The sequence below is a fragment of the Myzus persicae genome, unplaced genomic scaffold (genome assembly GCF_001856785.1).
Source record: "Myzus persicae strain clone G006 unplaced genomic scaffold, MPER_G0061.0, whole genome shotgun sequence".
Taxonomy (NCBI): Eukaryota; Metazoa; Arthropoda; class Insecta; order Hemiptera; family Aphididae; genus Myzus; species Myzus persicae.
Genome location: NW_019103951.1, coordinates 105302 through 117317, shown reverse-complemented (window position 1 = coordinate 117317; position 12016 = coordinate 105302). Strand labels below are relative to the sequence as shown.

Here is a 12016-nt window from a genome sequence, read left to right as displayed (position 1 = left end):
TTTAAGAATAATAATTTTTAAAAATATTAGCAGATCAGATAATAAAGTGCTAAATTAGTTAGTTAGGTAATATTGTAACTTTTATATTTGTAAATATTTTTAAAGTCTGATGATGTGAAACCTTAATTATTTTCAATTTTAATTATTGGACTTGCTTTAAATAATATTATAACTTATAATTAAACAGATATTGAACTAAACATAGAGATTTTTAAATTATCTGTGTATGATTGGTCATTTGTACGATAGGTACATAATTATATTTTGAATTTTACAGTACAATGACTCAACGCGGAGGCTCATGCTCAAATCACTTTATGATAGTGGTGTGTAAGAGATAAAAAAGAAGAATAAATACACAACATGAACACTTAATCGATCATCTGTTTCAAAAATATATGTGGTTCATTCATGCAAGAGAAACGGAAGAAATGTTGACGTTTGTAAAAAAAAGGTCACACGTAGTTAAATTCAAGCTTAGTGCCATATTGCCATCCCATAATATAGGTACAATACCCGCATAGTGATTAATTTTTCAAAAAGTTATATTTTATTAATTCCACAATTTTAGACAACACAAGTCTTGTGTATGCTAAATATAATATTATTAGAATATCATGTGTGTATAAGTCTAGACGTTAAATGCGTAAAATATACTTCCAGATTATTCCACATAACTAACTAAACTAACTACGTATTTACCTATGCAAACTATGCGAATTAAAGAGTTTTATCAAATAATCAAATTTAATAACTGCAGATAATATATTCACGATATTGAATTATCGATAAAGGAATAGTATTATTTATAATCGATTCCATTGTTTACACACATTTTTTAAACTTTTAAAGTGTTATTACTTACCTACACATATTTAGGTACATCTTAAAAATGATGACAATTTTAGTTATCTGAGAACGCGACGAGTTATGTATTCTATTTCTTAGCATAGATGTATGTAAATTTTAGAATAATTCACGAGTTGAGAATTTATGTCAACACTTTCGTTTCTATTCTGAAAATATTTGTCTGGCCGATTTGCATTCGTTTGTTGGTCTTTTTCTCTTTTTTTAATTCCTAGTTGTATGCACGTATTATATTCAGTGCGTGTTGGGTGGATAAATAATAAGTAAACTATAAAGCCATGCATGGTCAATATTATAATATAGGTACGAATCGACGAACTGTGGTTTATAAATTTCTTTAATTAGGTAGTTAAGTTAGTTCTCACTTAGACGTGCTTTAAAAGACCATACACAATATATATATAGAGATAAATATTAAATTAAACTATTTTTTTTTCCGATTAATCAAATTCGTGTACGCATTTCATAATATTAATGATTTATTAGTTATTTACTATCTCCTCATTATTAAATGATCAGATTTACAATTATATTTGTACATTACCAGCTGTAAATATAAGCAATATTATAGCTACCTAATGATTATAACAGAGTTCATATTGTAATTGAAACTAATTCTAATCGTTTTCAAATCAAAGTCAATATTTAGTAGTCATTGATTGGTATGCAATCACAACAATGATAGTGTAATAAGTTATTATCACATACATTTTCAAAGTCAAGTTGCTACTATAAATATACAGTTTATTTTTGTAATTAAATGTATTCTGTAGAAACTCTCACCGTGGTCATATAGTTTGTAATTCTATGTTCTGATCAAACACACATTACATATATATATATATATATAAGTAGGTACCTACCTACGCAAATTTGCGTTGTAAAGCAATAAATAATTGGTAATCGTGCATGTACTGAGTATTCTTGAACACGCGGACTATAAGCTGCAGTGGGCGCGAGGAACAGGTGCCGACAACGATGACAATAATTCAGTGAGAGCTTTTATTATAATATATATAGACTATATTATACGAATTCTCTATGCACAATTATAATAATTGTCACTTTCGTGTGTGGTGTCTTCTGGAGGGGGTGAGGAGACTCACAATTATAATAATGGCTATAATGAGCGAAAGGGTGATTTACGTTGTTGAGACCAAATCGCATAAACCACCGGATATCAATTTACGACGAGAGTACTCGTATACATGTTATTTGTACATACACTGCAGCATCTTTTTTACAAGGAGATTTTAAAAGTTCATGGGTGATTGTAGTTCCTCCCAAAGACATTATTTTTACCATATAACTCCCAACCGCTTTGTATTTTTCAAACGTTTTCAGACAAATTGTCAATCAAAGACTATGCGCCGTGTAACTCCCTTGTAAAATGATGCTGTGAACATACAAATATGCACTACTTACGGATGCAGTCAAATCTTTTAAATAGTGAATATTACATAAAACCAAACAATCGGTGCAAGATTAATACTTGGTTCCACGACCTACGTCAAAAACGAGATAACGCTATCTACCGCAAATCTCAAACAGATTAAAACATGTATCCGGTCACGAGCTTCTATAAAAACAAATATTCCGAATTTCGGCACATCAGGGTATTGGGTCACTTAGCCCCCTCAAACAAACTTCGTCTCAAATCACCAATAATTAGCCACGTTGAGTGGGCCACAAAAACAAGTTAGAAATCACTAACATCTCCACCACTAGCAGAGGCAACAGCCTGGTATAGTCAAGACCTAAGGGTCAAAAATCAAGCAAAGCAAAGCAAGTGCTACATGAAGTAACTCCAAAAATCACACAAAAGTTTTCACACTGCTACACAAATGAAAATAATATCAAACACGTTAGTGTGGTGTTTTATCGAATGTATAGGTACAATACTGAGATAGTTCAAACGAGTTTTTATAGTTTAGGACTTAGTAGAAAATTAGAAGTATATTCAATGTTTATCATCAGCCATTTGGTAGTTATTTTTTATAGCGTTTAATTTTTTATAGCCCACGGTCAAATTACTAAACATCAGATATTAGCGATTAGTAACTATAATATGTTATATGTACGTATTATATTATGACGTTCCTATATAGAGGTAGGTATTAGTGTATTACACTACACTATTAACTACTCTTTACAAGTATACATAAATATAACACGTTTTAACTTTAAAGTAAATAATGTACCATATGAAACACGCAGTATAATGCTATTTTGTTAAAATAAAGTAAAATAATTAAGAGCTCGAGTAAATAAAAAAATTCAATCAACTATACAATGTATGTCAATGTGAGCTACCTACATAGCTTATGATCTAATGAAATTCCACGGAATTTGAGTTCTAAATATTTTAGATGGAAATTGTAACAATAATTAGGTAAATACAATTTAATCAAGTTTGTATACCTATACATAAAACTACGATCCCTACGCTTTATATATATATCGTCATTCGGCATTCATGCCAGTTCCAATAATTACAAAAAATTCTCAGACGCACAAAATAAGTTTGAACATCTAAAACTTAATTAGGTTAGGCAGTTGATATAAAAATACGTATAATATATTAATAAACATATAAAGAAAATACATAATTATAAAAGATTTTTAGTTAAAAATTTGGAGACTATTGACTTCTGACATTCAATACTGCAACAATTCTTGTTATTTCACTATTTTCAGCAAGTTTGGTAAAACTATATCATGCTATTATCAGTGGCCTAATTGCTCACAAATTGTTTTGTTTATGTCCACAATTGTTTACCTGAAAAATTCAATAATAATATGTCTAATTCTTGTGTCACTTTCATTGTCTGAGGAAAAAAAAGAGTACATATTGATGTGGTTGGCAGTGTATAGCACAGTAGTATTAGTAGCAGCAATAATGTACACAGAACAATAAAGGTACCTAAAAAATTTTTGTCGAAAGTTTGTTGACTGTCGACTGCCACTGACTTCAATAAGATCTCCGATACGATCCCTCCGAATACCAACCATTGCCCTCAAGCCTGGTGTGTATACTATTGTTAGTGGCTCAATAATTTGCAATAATTATCACTCACACATTCCTGTGTTTGCGTCTACAATTGTTTACCGAGCAAATTCAATAAAATTATGTCAAATTTTTGTGTCCTTTTTTTGTTTTCTGATGACGAGCTAGAACATAAGTTTGGTAGACCGCTATAGTAGAAGTATTGGTAGCAGAAGTAAATGTATAAAAAAAAATAGAAACTTAAAACATTAATATGTTGACTGTAGACTGCAGCTGACTTTCAAATTTCAATACGATCCCTTCATGTACCACCAAATCCCTTTTTGGTATGCATACTATTATCAGTATGCAGTAGCGACAAATACACACGAATATTGTTGTGTTTACGTCTATAATTGTTTACCTGTAAAATTCAATAACAATATGTAAAAACTGTCGCGTTTTTCTCGTTGTCTGGTGACGAGAGAGTACAGCAGTTTGGTAGACCGTAGTTGTAGTAATAACTAATAAATAATAATATAGTACCTAGTATCAGCAATATTATATACGTACATGATTCGGGTCGTTGCACCCATCGATGTACGCGTTCCGTGTTACGACCTCTTTCTTTTGTTACAGTTTATATACCAGGATACCAGGATTATCTATACCTATATATACCTGAAACGGATTTCATTTTATTTTATTAATCAAAAGCATTTCAACACATCCATCGCCTGTACAACAATATTAATTTAATAAAACAAAATCGCTATCAGGTAACTGCGAATATATTATTATAATAGTATAATATGGCGTATAAGAAGCGAACGCATTTCTTCCGAAGCATAAGTGTATAGGTTATTATAGCACAAACAATTCAGTGATGAAGAGCTACTATATGAGCGTCACGTATACAACAATTTCGAAATTGACACTAAGTCTCATTCACTTATGTTATTGTTATTATGATAGGTATAGGCGCATATACTTACTAGAAAATAAATTCGATTACCTGTATAATCAGTGAAAAGTAAAATTTAAATGCACTGTAAAGTTTAATAATATTATGTCGGTTTGAATATTGTGGTGCCAAATAATGCGGACAACGGCCACCACTATCGATTATATTGTAATAATATGTTTAAAACAAAAGTTAATTATCTCGACGAATGCCTCGCTTGAGTGGGTATCTACCTACTTTTCTGATATAGTTGTGCATGTAACTTGAGAAATTCACATTTTATGTCGGATACGTTGTAAGTAAACGCAGTTCACTAAAAATCAAAACTCACTCGAAACGAATAAAAAAAAATTAAGACAATCCGAAGACAATCACCGTTTGCTCAATAAATCATAGCATAATAATATTATATACTACGCCGTAATAGCATTATGTAGAACAGCGGCCAACCCGTTATTTGAGGGGTTTTTATTTCCGAAAATCCAACACCATGGCCCATGTGCACCTGCCTGTACGCATGACACATATTTTTATGGATATTGTGTATTATAATATTATATTGTCGTGGTAGTTGTTTAATTAAAATATGTAATCGCATATGTATGTATAAAAAAATGTCTACACCACCGATGAAACAAAAATGTTGATATATTTTGAAATCGTATCGCACCACCCTTTTGTTTGTGTGTATCGTTTGTAGTTTGTGTATTGCAGGCAGCATATACAATGGCTTCACACGATTTGAAATCTTACACGCTTACCCCGTTTACGGTGGGGGGAGGGGGGAGTGTCAGTTTTAAGCGCGAATACGTTTTAAAATGGGTGTAACTGTGCGTATTCTATGTCGGAAGCTCTAATATGATCTATTTAGGTATGATGTGATCTTAGCAATTCATAGGTAAATATAGCTGCAGCAATATACGTAAATTGTATATGCCACCGTATTTTCAGTTCAAAGGCCTACCAGGGCCCGGAGCCTTTGTTGTTTTACGATCGCATTAACGTCTGTGTGTGCATAATAATATGATATATCATAATATTATACATTCCGCCAAATGCCTCTCGCCGTGGAAGCTCAGCTTCGGCGTATAAGCGTCGAATGGTGTCTGTAATGCGAATTTCGACTCGCGAAATTCACAATTAAATAAAGTGCAGTAATAACAGGTACCTATTCAATTGTTGAATGCGCCAACGCAGTTATTGATACACCTACAGAGCAGCATTTTAATATTATAATAATATATATATATGTGTCAGCGTACCTATAATAATATCTGCAGATTTATACAATCGATTAAACGTTTTACCTGCCGATTTTAAAACAATTATTTTTAGCGCTGGGCGCAGCGCCGACGAATGAAATATTATTATACCTTACAAAGTATGAAATAAAAGACACGACGGCTTAGAATATTGCACCATGGTATACAACATAATATAATATTGTATATATTTTTAAACCGTGGAAGAAAAACGTCCATCTCTACTAAAACACGCAGCTGATAATACACGACACACGTCTTGATAGTTTGCAGTGTATTTTATTTCCAAGAGTTTTCTACAGTATTGAAATACATTTGTACATAATACATTTAACGCTGTAAATCAAACGTGCACCTAACCCTACTGCACATTTTATACATATTTCCAATGAAATTACACGTATGGTAGGCACGATGAGGTTGCAATCGATTTTTATTTTACTGTAGAAAAAAACTGACCATCACGATAACATATTATGCAAATTGTATAAACCTAATTAATATTTTAGACATGTATTGTCACGGGGCCAATTCCATATTATTTTAAATAATAACAAAGACGCTTTATGATGGGTTCGATATAAGTACATTTTTAAAAACGTAAACGAGGTGATTCACCGAGCGGTAAGCGTACTCACAACTCAAACACCCCGCCCCCCTCCCCCCAACCATTATCTTTATATAATGCATTTTGTTAAGTTCTTGTTTTTAGAATTTCTAAAAATACTGGAGTATCTGTATATTTTCAAATACTCTTCAAATTTTGAGGAGCGTCTTGCGGTCCTTAAAAAAAAAAATAAGAACCACCACTCTTCTATCTGCTGTAAATTGTAAAGCAAATGATTTTTTTTAAACTTTATTGCGTCCAATTTAAAATTCAAACTACGATTTTCTGAGTTATTAATATTTATATACTAAGACACCAAGGTAATAGTTTTTTATATAAAATGTAAAATATTTAGTCTAGTATACTTGATATACTTGGACATTACTCACAAATTATAACCTTTTAGTAAACTAATATCAATTAATACAATTTTCAAATCAACAACCACCGTTTAACTTAACCACTTTAAACTTATTGTCATAATAGACATCTGTTAGGTATTCTTCATCTAAACGACTACTCGTTTGTATTTCGATTTAGATGTATCAAAATGCATCCACTTAATAATACAACCACTGAACACTCCGATTTAACTGTAAAAAAAAGCAGTGTTTGTTTATGTGGTCACACTCACACGTAGGTAAACTTAAAAATCAAAATTTGCAAAAATGTCAAGGAAAAAATATTTTCTGGTGGATAAAATCACTCTCAGACGAATAAATGATTATGATACAATATATTATAATACCTAACGGACGACTCTATACGATAGCATAACTATGTAATATTATATCATTACACACACACACACACTCACACAAAATATCGTGAACGGCAGCCGGCAATGATGGTGGTAAAATGTGCACAAAAACGAATTATCTACACACACACTCGCGCGTGCGCAAACGCACACCTCTCTCTCTATCCTCTTTCTCTCTCTCACTCCGTCACTCTCTCCCTCTGTTTGTGTGTTAGTGTCTTTCGCACACACACACGCACACACGCACACGGCGAACTCGTGACATCGTAAAACGGATTTGTAGTCTCCGACCTGCTGCTGAGCATAACTATGTTATATTATTGTACCTACTGTTGTAGACCGTAGTTGTATCGATTGGGTGTGTTGTTGTGTAGTGTGTATCTATATTATTATAATATGACCGTCATGGTCGTGTGTTTTTATTTAGTTTATTATTATTATTATTTTTTTTTTTTTTGCTTTGTTTTTTGTCGACCGAATAAAACAGATAAATAGGCCAGTCATTGCCGTAGCCAATAACAATATAATATATTGCAAGCGTTTCTATTTTATCCTTCTGACTTTTATAGGAGATGTACACGTGCGCGTCACACTTAACCGTTGGCTGCAGAATCATATTATTATGAGCTTAGCTAAGGTTCTAATAATAATTCCTATACCATATTATGGCACAATATAATATAATATTTTGTTTTATTATAATATACTCACTGTAGGATCCCTCGTCATAGTCTTGCTAATGACGAATAAAATCTACATAATATTATATAACATTACTTATATTAATGTATTACAATATTCGAATTCAGGTATTATAGTACCTACCACAATAATTCGTGACGAAACTATTCGCGGTCCCATCATCGCACATACTGTCGAGGACGCCACTGCAGGAGTAGTGGTGTTCCTATACTTACTTACAATAATAATATTGTATACTGCTGCATCAAGGTGAACGATGAATATTATACTATAATGTCTTGTAAACTTGAGTCATGCTCTTTTTCCTACAACATAAGAACGGAAAATGTACATACTGCAGGGTACTTATTTTATATAGGTACTACACGAACAAATTATATGAATATTATATTTTAATCATAATATTATCGATAATAATTTATCATTGTTCGAAAAAATAATGAAATCTCGTTAGACATTCTGTTCGCGATAAAACATTATAATAAAACATTACTCCATGTGTATAGCAACTATAAAATATTATAAAAGTCGGAGACGATTAACTACTCTTCGACGTAGGTACCTATATAAAGATCAGTAGGTAAAAGAAATCGAGACGTTTTCGTAATAATATAGCTGATAATTAATGTTCAAAAATTGACGGCACAAGTTTCGCGAACGGCTTCTGTCACAGCTGCTGTGAGCGTAGGTAGGTATTATATATTATACTCGTAATAATTATATCATCACGAATTTGTTTTTGAATACCCCAACACATCCAAACAGAACAAAATATCATGCCGAAAACATGGACAAAACAAAGGTCATGACTGGATGATATATAGCTGTAAAACGTCTGCCTCACTATTTGTAAGTAAAGGTACGCACGTGCGTGTGAGTGTGCATGTGTGTGTGTGTATTATTGATTTAATACACCACACGTCCTTATAAACAACCATCGGTTAGGTATACCTACTTAAATCAACGTCAGAAAAATAACAGCCAAACACGTTTCGCTTTCGTACAAGTTACATCTACCACGATACCTACTCTATAAACTATAGGTACGCCAATCAACCCGTTATTCATTAAATATTATAATATAATAATTATGCATTCTACGCGATTGTATATCATGTACAATTTGTGAAATATTATATTACACGCACGACGCATATTATGACCTAAGATCGTATAACAAAATGTCAAAATATACATTTACAGATATTAATATAATATATAACATTATATGCACGCACATTAAACATCCTTCTATATATTATTATTTATTATATACCATATGTATGATAATTGATAATATAAATATATATAAAGCGCATTTAATGTTAGAACAGCCCACGCTAAATTTAATATCGAGTTTTGTTTTAGCACGCTGAGGAAATAATGATATTTTAGAACCGAACTGGCCCGATCGCCAATTATTACGATTGAAAAAAATTGTCTACTATATTATTATAATGAGTGGTTGCCGAAGAAGGCGGAAGCACATCATTATATTGCAGTTTTGTTTCTTGTAATGAAATAATTGCATTACCAGTGTAGCCCCCGGGCAAGATATTTCCCTAAAATAAAAGTCGTGTAGCTCAGGCTCCTGCAGTAGTTCTGGCGATATTATATGCAACTAATTATTTATGTCGGTGCACACGAGTTGAGCTCAAAACAAGTCAGTTGCGCCCAGAGTACTTTTTAACAACAAGTTAGTAATTCCTAAACAATATGTAAATTTCAGTTTTAATGTATATTATTATACTTGTTTATACTTTGTACCTATATGTAAATGCGTCAAAGCAATATAGACATTAGTTAAGAAAATATAAAAATCGTTCTATGCCCGTGTCAAATATTTTTCTTTAAACGCATTACCACCAGGAGGTAGATTCCATCTAATAGATTGTTGATTATTAAATTACAATGAATTAAAATACTATAACAATGGTTGTTTAATAATAAATAAATAAAATTTTGTTTCGTATGTACAGAATACGTGTAGGTCATGATTTGAACTTCTAATTAATATAATAAGGTAGTTTCTGATGGTTCTTGATTCTGATTTTTATACATATAATACAATTATGACTTTTATTTTTTTTTATTAATCTAAAGCCAGGCATCTAGGGCCATTAGCTGTTTGCGGGAGGTTAAGGTTAGAACACGTGTTTGTGTGTGACGGGGATTTGTCGCTAAAACCTGGGTGGTCACCCATCCGGGAACTAGTGACACCGGCCGATGCTTGAACGCGTTACGTGACCGAATACAACCGCCGCTGCACATCAGGCCACATAATAATAATAATAATAATTTTTATTTAAAAATCACCTTTTTCGACCTTTTTTCGGGATTGCAACTCGGGTGTGTATACGCTTGTGATGTATAATCGCTTTTCGACGTTCAGGCGGCGGCGGCGGGTAAAAATATTATCATATTATTACATTGTATTGCACACAACAAAACGGATTAACAGTGTTACGATTCCAATGTTGTCGTCGGACAATAATTGAAGGTTCCATACCGTATTATCCGCACCATTCATCCTGTATAGGTATGGTATATAATAATGTATAACACATTTTCCTAAATAGGGAATAAGAGCGTGTAACTCTTTGTCAAGGACTCTGTATTATGATGTGTAGCATCGGACGTGTTGATGCTTTTCCTCTCGTCCGGCAGCCGTGTGACGTTTTATATTTTCGCAACCTATAATGGTTGCGCGTGGCGTGCGCGTTGTCAGTGTTTTCATGAGGAAAAATGTACGGAAAACTGCAACTCGGCATCTGACCGTGCACAGCGAATAGTTTTCGTGCAAAATCTAAAACAGACTTTTGGCGGCGGTGGCGAGCAATTAGAATGAAAAAACAGCAGCGTAGAGGGAAATAATAATAATAATAATAATATTTGCAAATGGCTCCGAGCTTCCGAGCAGTGGTCGTCAAAACGGTGAAACTTTTTAATTACTCGCCCACCGCCGCCGCCACCCTTCGTTCGCACTTGCGTACTGTGTACAAATGGGTTTAATATTCACAAGTCGCTGCAGCGAGGCGCACGACAACAAGTGATAGCTGTCAAAAAGGAGAATAAAATAATATATTGTCCGTTTTCTTATTCATCATCGACTGTACACAATACAAAATATAATGTACACAGGTGTGAATATTGTACTTTAGTAGTCTCGTTATTTTAATTTTTTTTTTTTTGATTTCGAGTAATTTTTTCAAATTTCAGTATACATATATACATAGGTTAGCCGTGAAGCACCGTTCTTATAATTATAATAATATGTTGACGTATTATAGTAGCCATTCGTATGATTTGACAACGAAAAAGTAAAATATACATGTTTCTTTCGCTTTATTGAAAATAATAAATATCTATGGGTTAAACTTGTAGTTAATAGTTTAGTTTCTAGAGTAGGAGCAGATAGAATGGGTGAATCGTCCGACTGTACTGTTTGAATGAATCATTGTGAACCTTCGGTTATTTAAAAATATTAATGTTTATGTATGCACTGATACAATAATTTAAAAGGTCGATTGTAGGCACGGAGCTCATTTAATTTATTAAAGAATATTGTTGTTTAAAAATAATTATTTATCATTTGCTGCACAATAATAAATCTTGTGTGCAATAAAAAAAAAAAATTCTTTATCGTATATTTCACTGAATACACATAATGTGTAAAAAATATAACGATACATTTTTTCTGAATCACTATTTATTTTTAATTCAAATACAAATTAACTTCTATACCTAGTATTATCCAAGTATGATTATTAATAACTTATAGTATAATATACGATAAGGTAAAATATAAAATGTTCACAGAGGTATTTGTATAAAATAATAGTTATTTATACACACATATTATTATAGT

General features: G+C 32.2%; 1 long non-coding RNA gene across 1 annotated transcript; it reads right to left on the bottom strand.

The window, feature by feature from the left end:
* Positions 1-3544: 3544 nt before the first annotated feature.
* Positions 3545-4515, bottom strand: LOC111036796. Its single transcript, XR_002604803.1, has 3 exons — positions 4427-4515; positions 3791-4277; positions 3545-3646 (listed from the first exon to the last, which is right to left on the bottom strand). It is a non-coding gene; the product is annotated as an uncharacterized LOC111036796 (long non-coding RNA).
* Between the last annotated feature and the right edge of the window lie 7501 nt (positions 4516-12016).